The following is a 10,495-nucleotide window of genomic DNA, read 5'->3' as shown; positions in this document are numbered from 1 at the left end:
TGATAAATCAAGATTCTGCAAGCCTGCAGTGCAGGACCATCTAAGATCAGCAATCGTGTCCATGCATGTGCATTGTGAACAGATATTTGTATTTACTCATCATAAGAAACCAAATAATATTCAACAAATGAGGCACAGAAATGCAGGATCACACACAATGAATGCGCATCAATTTGCAATTGGCAGGGAATGAAACAATGCATGCAAACAATCAAGGGATACATATATTGTGACATTTTATGGAATATATCTCCATAAGATGTCACAATTATGTTTCATGTCTTTTTATAGCATAAACAAGATCAAACCGTTACAATTCTGAGGATCCAACTTAATTCATCGGTAGAGGACGGAAGTAATTCGAATGACAGGCTATTTATTTCTCACAAACGTGCTCTTCCATGCAAATTCGTCAGTTTAATATGTTAAAACCAGCCGTGCAAAATGACCCTTGCACACTACAAAAAAAGATTAAATGGCAGGAAAATTTAAGCTGATACTATTTTTTTTTTCACCTTCCCTGGAGTTTCTTGCTAAAATTGCCTTCAATTTATATATGCGGTTTATAAAAATATCATTCAGTTACCTTTATAAAATACATTTTGTTCTCATGGTTCCTATTAAATAAACTTGCTTCTATTCTTTGATTTGTTATATTACAACAGTTGAATAAGGAAAGGAGACCTTTAAGTAATAAACACAACACATATTTCTACATTTCCTTTCAACAGAATGTATAATAGGGCTGTGCAATCAAAACTAAGTGTGTGGGTTGAACACCAAAAGCCCAGACACTATTGTATTTTAGCAAAGAGGTATTTGAAAAGGAATCTATTCCCTCGTTTCATCAGATTTTTTTTTTTTTTTCGGTGCATCTGTGTACCATATTTTATTTTTTTAATATGTTCCAAAGGAGCTTAGGGCACTGGAAAGTTAGATCAAATATTCAATTAAACACACAATATAGAAGGTTTAAAACCTTTTCACACTGAAGCAGATCCACCATCTTGAATGTGAAAAGGGGAAGAGAACACAACTGCAGTGGCTCTCAAAAGTATTCACCCCTCTTGGACTTTTCCACATTTTATTGTGTTACAACATGGAATCAAAATGGATTTAATTAGGGGTTTTTGCCACTGATCAACACAAACAAAGTCCATAATGTCAAAGTGAAAACTAAAATCTACAAATTGTTCTAAATTAATTACAAATATAAAACAAAAAATAATTAATTGCATAAGTATTCACCCCTTTTGCTATGACACCTAAATAAGCTCTGGTGCAACCAATTGTTTAGAAGTCACAAAATTAGTTGAAAGGAGTCCACCTGTGTGCAATTAAGGTGTTAAGGTGTCATGATTTCGTGTTAAATACACCTGTCTCTGGGAGGTCCCACAGTTGGTTAGTACATTTCCTAACAAAAACTACATCATGAAGACAAAGGAACATTCAAAGCAAATCCGGAATAAGGTTCTTCAAAAGCACCAATCAGGGGTAGGATATAAGAACATTTCCAAGGCATTGAATATCCCCCGGAGCACAGTAAAGTCCATTATTAAGAAATGGAGAGAATATGGCACAACTGTGAATCTGTCTAGAACAGGCCGTCCTCAAAAACTGAGTATCCGGGTGAGAAGGGCACTTGTCAGGGAGGCCACCAAGAGGCCTATGTCAACTCTAAAGGAGTTACAGTCTTCCACGGCTGAGCTGGGAGACACTGTGCATATGGCAACAATAGCCTGGTGCTTCACAAAACTGGCCTTTATGGGAGAGTGGAAGAAAATAGAGCTTTTTGGCCTCAACACTAAGCGCTATGTTTGGCGCAAGTCTAACACTGCACATCATCCTGAGAACATCATCCCTACCGTGAAGCATGGTGGTGGCAGCATCATGCTATGTGGATGCTTCTCTGCGTTAGGGCCTGGAAAGCTCATGAAGCTAGAGGGCAAAATGGATGCAGCAAAGTACAGAGAAATCCTGGAGGAAAACCTGATGAAGTCTCAAGAAACCTGGGACGTGGGAGAAGATTCATCTTTCAGCAGGACAATGACCCCAAACATACAGCCAAAGCCACACTGGAGTGGCTTAAAAACAAAAAGGTAAATGTCCTGGAGTGGCAGATAAATGCAGATATTCTATTGGTTGGTAATTGTAATTTTTTTTATTTTTATATCAGTGATCAACTCTTTAGTTGATTAATCTGTAATCGGAACAGCTACTATAATATATATATATATATATATATATATATATATATATATATATATATATATATATTATATATATATCTATATATATATATATCTTCACTCAATTGAGTTAAATCAACTTAATTTGACCAGTAATAAAAACATAAAAACAGTCATTATTTAAAATTCTTTGGTGTATTATTTTTATACGATTTATTATAAATGAATTAAGACACAAGCGACAAGGATTACAATACATTAACCTTCTGATCCAGCTTTATTTCTTTAAAATTGATAAAATGTAAGAGCAGAGCACTTCACGCTTGGTAAGCTGACTGACATCAGCTCTCATACTGGAACTTCTGTTGCCCCTTCACCTTTAAGTGTTGTGCAAGAGTAACTTTCTTCAACAGCTGTACAAAATAATTCCATCATCTGAAGCAATCTGTGCTGTTGTCTCAGGATTGCAATTGTGAAGGTTTTTCCCCTTAAGATCTCCAACTTGATCAGAAACATAGAATTGTACGGTCCCTTGAGGATACTGCTAGTCAGCTGGAAATAATTTTACCATAGCCTACTTTCAGAGGACCGATTATGACTGATGCCTAATTAGTCTGGCACTAATCTTTTTTAATGTGCTGAGGGACACATTTTTATTTTAGTGCATGCAATATTTAAAGAATGACGAGAAAATTAATTATTTAGCAATGTGTCCGATTCCAATAAAGTAATTTGAGACAGCTAAAATATATTTGGACAGGCAGGTTAATGACGTTACTATGGTAACTATGATAAGCCATTTTATTTTGGTTTCATTTAGACAGCCTGCACTCCAATCTGGTCACATGCTGACTATAAGTTCTGTCAATGTGGTGTACTAAATTTGTTTTGATAAAATGTTCAGCTGTCTTTTCTTAACACACATTTTCAAAACTGTTTTTTCTATAGTATCAATCGCTAGAAAATGCATGTGAAAATACAAGACATAATAAAAATGCTTATTATGACTGAGTTAAGGAGGGTGTGTTTATTTCATCATTAAGGTTCTCATTACTGATTTCAGAGAATAGCATTTAGGCATTTTATGTTTTCCATGAGAAAGACAGTAAGCTTTCTTTGGGAGCCAGAATTCACTTCAAGCTCAGGGAATCATGTTTGAAATTCCTTAATGGGCTAATTCCTAGTTTAAATATGTTGTCTTTCCTGAATGACCTCATCTGTTTGGCCTGACTCCTCAGAGCAATCTGTAGTCAGCCTGGAAATGCACCATCAATCTGGGAAACAACAGGGTTCTGGAGAGGAGATAACCGAGAGTCAGGCTGCCCTGCTGTCACTGATCTGAGTTTCATCTATGGTTTTAACTCCCTGAAAAAAAAAAAAAAAACACCCTTAAATATTAGAAGCCTAAATGAAACTAAAACTAGCAATCTTGTTGATTTTTGCACAGGTCATCAAGGACTAAAATACTCTAGACTGTATAACCGTAAAATAATTACTGTAGCTCCAGAAATAATACATACATACATGCATAGAAACATATATACTGTTTATCCATTTATTTTTAATATCAACTATTTGTTAAAACTGTTTTTAATAGCTCAAACACACTATTCAAACCCCCACTCCCCAGAAATAACACATCTTGGCACTTGTATTTAATTTCTATTGTTCTGCAGTGAAATGGTAAGCACTGATTTACCGTTTGTGCACCAAAGACGAATTTGTAATTATATGGTTGGAGGGAACTTATTCTAAATCATCTGTACTGAATGTTTTAACTGCTTCTTCGGCTAAATTTTAGACTTCTGTCTCAGCAAAATGCTGCTTCTCTTCATTGCAATGCCTTTGTGTTATAGCCAGCAATGATGCTTTCAGAACAGAATAACACTTGTGTATGTATTTGTGGTACCCCCTTACAATCTGAACTAGCATTAGAAATAGTGTGCGGGTGTGCTTGTAGCAATGCCTAGCCTCTAAGGTATTAGGGAAGAAAAACTTATTCAAGACAACTTAAAATTTGGTGGCATACGAGCTGGATCAGACATCCCTGACCTGGCTTGTGTCCCTGCTTTGATCTCTTTCATGTCTAATACACTGGGGACTGGCGTCCTTAAAAGTAATCGTGATGGATGGTTAAAATATTTTATAGATATGCACAGATTGGAAATCTTTCTGTGTGCAGCAGACTGCACAGCATCAGCTCTGCAAATGTCACTGTGATGACAGAACAAGGTCATCTCCTCAGAAAGTAATGTGATTCACCTTTTAAAAGGGCAACCAGCACTGATTTAGCAGGGCCTTTAGAAACAGCAGTGCCGATGAGTCAAAGAACAAAGGAAAGGTGAAGGTCTTGTGCATTCTTTAAGTTACTTTTTCAATCAATTTTATTATTTTTCAAAATAGCTCCACTATTCAGTTATTATATTTTTTCTCTGTTTCTATGTTTGAACTTGCTTGACGAATCCCAATTGCCTGTTTTACAGGCTTATCCTCACTCCAGCCTAATTCCCACCTCCTTGAGAATTAGCCTATGCTAATTATCACCGCATCAAACCAATTCTCACCCCAGTATTCTGTCCAGAGAGGGTGACCATTAGCCCAGGCCAATTCTCACCAGTATTCTGTTTGTATAAGTTTAAACAATGTATTACTTGCTCTATGAATAATTTTATTTATCTTATCTCATTACCTTGCAAATTGCAATATATAGATAAAACTAATCAACCTAAACGAAAGACATCAGTGAACATAAAAGTGCTATCCAAAGATGTGACCCCATTCTCCCATAGCAAGACATTTGCAAACCACACAGTCTCGGCCTTGAGTCTTTATGCTATTGAAAGAATATCACAAGACCGTAGGGGTGGTAATCTTGAGCAAAGACTTCTACAATGTGAATCTAAATGGATTTTTTTATCTTAAAACTATGGCAGTCTGATGGTTTAAGTAAACAGTTAGGGTTGTCTTGTTTTCTGTGAGCACGTTCAAAGGAACGCAATATTCCCTTTTCTAATTGATCATTATTTTGGTATTGAGCTAGTATTGGCTGTGATGTATATCGTTTCCCATTTTCCCTTTCGTTCAGTATTCTTTCTCAAATATTGTTTAAATCATGTTTAAATATTTGGTCCTAATTCAGGTGCTTTTTTGTAGTTTTTTTCTCAGGTTATTATAAAGCATGACTTTAAGGATTAAGAATAAGGATTTTTTGACTCCTTTTGAAAATGTTATAATTTCTCCTGATTTCAGATTTCTCCTAATTTCAGATGATAGTACCCATACTCAATCTACATAAATTTGACTCTCAACATGCCCAAGACTCAACATTTCTTCCACTGACAATGTCGACGAGGCTCATGAAACCACTAGGTTTTCTGAAATGGTGTAGCATGGTGAAGAGATGCTATATAGAATACAGCGTGACTGAAGGGTATTAAGAATTTTAATGAAATATGAATACAGCATTGTACTGACACTACTGAGCAAGTTACGAACAGCTACTTCAGAAAGGGTAGCTTTGATGCTCAAGATGACTTTTTTTCCGACCACAAGTGCGATTTATTCATTATTCCAGATTATTTTTCTGAATTAATTTACTGTATCAGCACAACCAGAATGGATATAATTCTTAGAAACCCAAAGAGCTCCTTTTGAGTGCACTAACCACACAGTATATATATATATATATATATATATATATATATATATATATATATATATATATATATATATAATTATGTCTGTATCCTAAAATTCTAGGTGATGCAAACCTTTTGGCCAGAGCTGTACAATGTTGTAGACAGGCTCGTTTTTTAAAAACTCACGCAGGGCATAAAAATGCTTTTTTATGACATGCATTTGTCTGTCTAATAGGTGTGCCACTCACATTTGGTAAATTAAAGAACCAATTGGTATTGAAGTCTATTAACACATTCTGTATGGGCTTGAAGAAGCACATTTCCAGCCAGACGTCACATCCAATTTGCTTCTAAAAAATGACATTGCAATGGCTGAAGCTAGCTGGCACATGAAGTTGATACATCTCTCGTGGCTGATTTCAAAGGACCTCAATTTGCACTAAGCATGGACTTCCTAATGCTACTTAAATAGGAAAAAATAGGCCACAGTTTGAAATGTGTATTATTTCCAAGTAATAGCTTTGTTTCAGAGTTTTGCATCTGCCAGTGGATGCTTTTAAATATTTTCTACTGAGTTATATCCAAAAACACGTCTGAATTAAGTTTTCATCTCTGCACATCAAAGTAATTTGCATAAAACTCCATTAGTTGCTCAGCGTTTTGACAGCTGCAATTGTTCTGATTTTGAAGCCTCCACACTATAGTTTGACGGACTGAAATGCAGAACCCTCAAACAATAAAAAAACAATATTAGATATATTGCAAGTGATAAGTGTAATACGGCCGAGGGATTATGAATTATTTTACAACGATATGCAGCGTTCAAGACCATTAGAACCTAATGCTTTCTACAAAGACATAATTCAGACTCAGAACTCTCATTTCTCATATTAAAACAACCTTTAACCCACAAGGCAAAATATCCTCAGCTCCAAAGTCTAGATAAGGACTCTCTTATATTTGCAAGACAGAAATTAAATGGCCTTTTTATGCATTCTAAAATAATAAAAAGGCAGTACTTTAAAATGGCTTCAGAGATCCCCCAGCATTTTATTTTACGATCAGCTTTACATGATTTATGTCAGCTAACCTTTTATTATTATTAATGTCTAGGCTGTTATTGAAGAGGTTGTTTATGTATTGCTGTGTAGTGTTTTAGTAGTGTTTGAGCTTCAGTGAAAGCAGATTAACCCGGTAAGTCTGGCAGCCTAAGTCTTGCCTCTATTCACTTATGGTGAAACATTACAATTAAGAGTTCATTTGCATATTAATTACCAGCAAGGTGGGATGCTGATACGCTGTACTGTGCAATGTGCTTAAAATAATAATTTCATATTAATAATAATGCTTCAATTTATTTTGGTATAGTCCAGAAGCTGCAAAATGGAAACAGGTTTGCCATGATAGAACAATTTGTATGCAGAGGTATGTCTGTTAATTACTGAGCACTGAGAATACTTCCCCACGCATATTAATTGACAAGATCAGTCTTGCTGCAGCAATCGTATGCAATATTTTTTTATAGTCAGGATGAGACATTCTAGTGAGACCCTCAGTAGAGAATTCTTTAGAATAAAGGTACAATAATTTTGAATTTAGGCAAGATCAGGTTCATGTGGCATTTTCAGCCTGAATGAATGTTGATAGGTTTTAATGTATACCTTCTGGTAGTGCTATTGCACTGGGAAATTGCATTTTATTAAAAGAGTGCATGACACACTAAAGGCTAAGTTACCTTTTTGTTTCCAGTATTGTTCATTTGCTGCATACAAGACCTAAACCAGACCTAAAGAATGAAGGAAGCAATCAGAAGGGTGGTTGTTAATAGGTATGAAAAAAAGAGCTCTTATATAAGGTCTTTGCTGTTGTTGCATAACTATACTATACTCCTGCAGGGTTAGCACAAACTAATGCTAATGTAAGCTTTTTTTTAGCGGTGAAAAAATCCAGTTTAGAACTCACTATTGCAGTGGTACCTAATACAAAGTCAAGTTAGGTGAGGAGCAGAAAGCAATAAATTTTGTGTAAAATTCCTGTCCTTGACCAAGCATCCCACCTCTCTCCTCATTTGATACCTAATGAACCCACTGCTTATTTTTTTCAGCCACAGTTACTGTTTGCTAGCAGGGAGTTCCAGTTGCAAGAAGAAAACTTCATTTCTTATACATTACTTACACTCCTCATGTATTGTAATGTATTATACATGTAAGCCAAAGCCCAGCAGAATCATGGACAAGTGGATTGTCATCTTGCCAGTACCCATCTACCTTAGTAATCAATTCTAGTCAGACACCTAATGGACATATTAATCACTGTTGTCATAATCAGAAGATGCAGTAAGCAGAGCTGCAGTATAAACCATCTGGCAGCACTGGGGATTCAGGCCTGCCTTGATATTCACCACTCAACCTCACCTTGGACAACAGCTGGATCTCAATCCAATTGAGGCCATATGGGACAAACTTGACTGAAATCTTTGGCTAGTACAGTAAGCTCTGGTCTAATTAAAATATGATAGCAGTATAGTATACAATCCAAACATACTCTAAAGTAGCACAACACATACAATTTGTTTGATGCCTATAAAAAATATAAATACACAAAAATGATTTTAGCACCGATGTGCTGCCACCTACCCTGCCTCATTTTCTTGCCGTTCATTAATCGAATCGATTACTGAGGGCTCCAAAGAGAGAGAGAGAGACCTTGTTGTAAGTAAGAACATTACAGTGTAGAAACCAAGCAACATCAATTTTTAAATGAATTGCTTCTGAAGAATTTGAATGTGACTGTAATATATTTCCTAATGACATATTTTTTGGGCCTTGACAAGATTTTGTTTGAATGCGTGCTGCACTGTGACTTATAAAACCATTCATGTTATCTCTTGTCAATAATGCTGTCGTCATTCATGCTCTTTCCAACTGTTTTTCCATTATTGTACTGGAAAAGTCAATATTGTGTTTCTGTACACTTCAAGCTGATTTTTTTTTTCTAGGTCATTTGTACCTGCAGATTAATAACGCATATACTGTATACTGATCGGAATATGTGTTTTTTTCTGTAATATCGATTGACAATATCATATTTGCTGCCCTATTAATGTAGATTGCAATCTCTTTTTTTAAGGTTGGTAAAATATACCCAATGACTTTTACGTATTAAAAATAATTCATTTCAGCAGGAATCAGAGAACTGTATGTACTAATAACAGTACAGAAACCAGATCCAACAAAATCTTTCAGACAGACTGTCTTCAGCTAAAAATAGCAAACTGTAGGCTTGTGTCCCTAGCATTCAGAGCCTTAGCATAAGATTCTCTGTCATGTAACAACAAGGTGGATAGATATTCCAGTTTATTTATTTATTTATTTATTTCTAAAATGTAAAACTTTAGTACTTGACTGATGGCTCGGGAGGCTCCAATTCTCTATTGATTAGCAGCATTAAGTGTCCTCATACTGCCCTGCCAATGAGCCTCAAGCTGGAAGGTAGTTTTGTGGTTCCTCTGAGAAACCGCCTCCAAAGGTGCCCATTACAGTGGGAAGGTGTTATTTTTGAGTCACTCTTCAAGAGTTCTCTGTGTGTGTAATTGATCTACGGTGCTTCATCTGGGATATCTGGGACGTTGTCATCATTGCCCAGCATTCAACCTCTGTCCATGACAAATACATGGCTGTCAGAATGGGCAACCAAAATAAATTATTATCTTATCGCTGTTTTTGTAATGTGTTTAGGAAATTAAAAATTCAACAGAGATATATTTTTTTAAAAGATCTGAGGTCTCTTTCAGCTCAAGATTACAATTCTCTGGTTAAAAAGCTTTGAAGTGAGTTGTATAATGTTTACTGACTGTAAAAAATACCAAAATTCCCTGCAGCCATTGAACAGAGCACATTAATATGCACAAGACTTACTGACAGCACACATACAAAGCAAGTCAGAAAAAATGATGTTAGCAAAGAAAATCAAAAAAGATTATCTATACATATGTCTAATTCATAAACCACTGAAGCATGAGCACATAATGGAAGGCATATAATGGAAGCCTTTTTCATGTAAGCAACATTATTATTTTTGAAAAGTTCAATTTTTTCTTTCAGTATATTTGTAAACCATTTTCATTCAATATTTATAACAGTGTATTTATATTGAACTGTAGTTATTATAATGTAGTAAGTCACTCCAATAATTTAATTAATGCTGTGTGAAAATGCACGGAAAGATAAATCATTAAGTGTGACTTCAAATAAATAGAGTATGAATTTGATTAATACTCTTAGCTCATACCTGAAAAATGCTGTGAGAATACAAATCTACTTTGCATGCATTGAACTCACATCAAATAAGGCTTTTGTTAAAACAAATGCTTGGCTGTGAATTTAAATTAGAACTCATTTTTCAGGATTAGGTTATGCAGATAATAATTCAGCCTCACACCCGATTCAAATGAGCAGTTCTTGAAAATATCCTCAGGTGAGACTGGCACAAGAGATAATGATGTAGCCCCACCCTGGGGCACAAGACTTTTCCTTTATTGAATTTATTTGTGAATTTACCACAGTGACAGGTGACTGGGCACAGCATGCACAAACTGATAGGCACCCCAGGAGCTTCCCTTAACAGCTCTGCAGACGAGCATTACAGAGAGACTGAAACCAAATTAAT

The 10,495-nt window shown here is 35.6% G+C and overlaps 1 long non-coding RNA gene across 1 annotated transcript; it reads right to left on the bottom strand.

Moving 5' to 3' along the window:
* Positions 1-2,654: 2,654 nt before the first annotated feature.
* On the bottom strand, positions 2,655-8,550 carry LOC121296902. Its single transcript, XR_005947112.1, has 3 exons — positions 8,464-8,550; positions 7,563-7,613; positions 2,655-3,554 (listed from the first exon to the last, which is right to left on the bottom strand). It is a non-coding gene; the product is annotated as an uncharacterized LOC121296902 (long non-coding RNA).
* Between the last annotated feature and the right edge of the window lie 1,945 nt (positions 8,551-10,495).

The sequence above is a fragment of the Polyodon spathula genome, chromosome 22 (assembly GCF_017654505.1).
Source record: "Polyodon spathula isolate WHYD16114869_AA chromosome 22, ASM1765450v1, whole genome shotgun sequence".
Taxonomy (NCBI): Eukaryota; Metazoa; Chordata; class Actinopteri; order Acipenseriformes; family Polyodontidae; genus Polyodon; species Polyodon spathula.
Note: the sequence above shows the minus strand (reverse complement) of the source record. Positions and strands in the feature narration are given on the sequence as shown.